Genomic DNA, 395 nt, shown 5'->3' with positions numbered 1-395 from the left:
GAAATACATTAACGAGTCATTGAGGAAACAAATACGAGACAAAACATTTTGCTGATTTGATCATGCATTTAAAGCCTTGACTTTAAAAATCTGTTTTCTTTTGCGTGTGTGTTGCTCCTGGCTTGTAGCACTAGCTATTATTTTAACTTTATTTAAAGGGACATAATACTTATATGCTAAATCACATGAAACTGATGCAGTGTAACTGTAAAAAGCTGACGGGAAAATATCACCTGAACATCTCTATGTAAAAAAGGAACATATTTTACCTCACAATTTCCTCAGCTCAGCAGAGTAAGTTCTGTGTAAAAAGTTATACTCAGCTGCTGCTGAAGAAATGAACAGCAGCCAATCAGCAGTGCTGAGGTCATGAACTCTTTTACTGTGAACTCATG

Source organism: Bombina bombina, chromosome 7 (assembly GCF_027579735.1).
Source record: "Bombina bombina isolate aBomBom1 chromosome 7, aBomBom1.pri, whole genome shotgun sequence".
In the NCBI taxonomy this organism is placed as follows: Eukaryota; Metazoa; Chordata; class Amphibia; order Anura; family Bombinatoridae; genus Bombina; species Bombina bombina.
The sequence above is the reverse complement of the archived record's forward strand: the minus strand, read 5'-3'. Positions refer to the sequence as shown.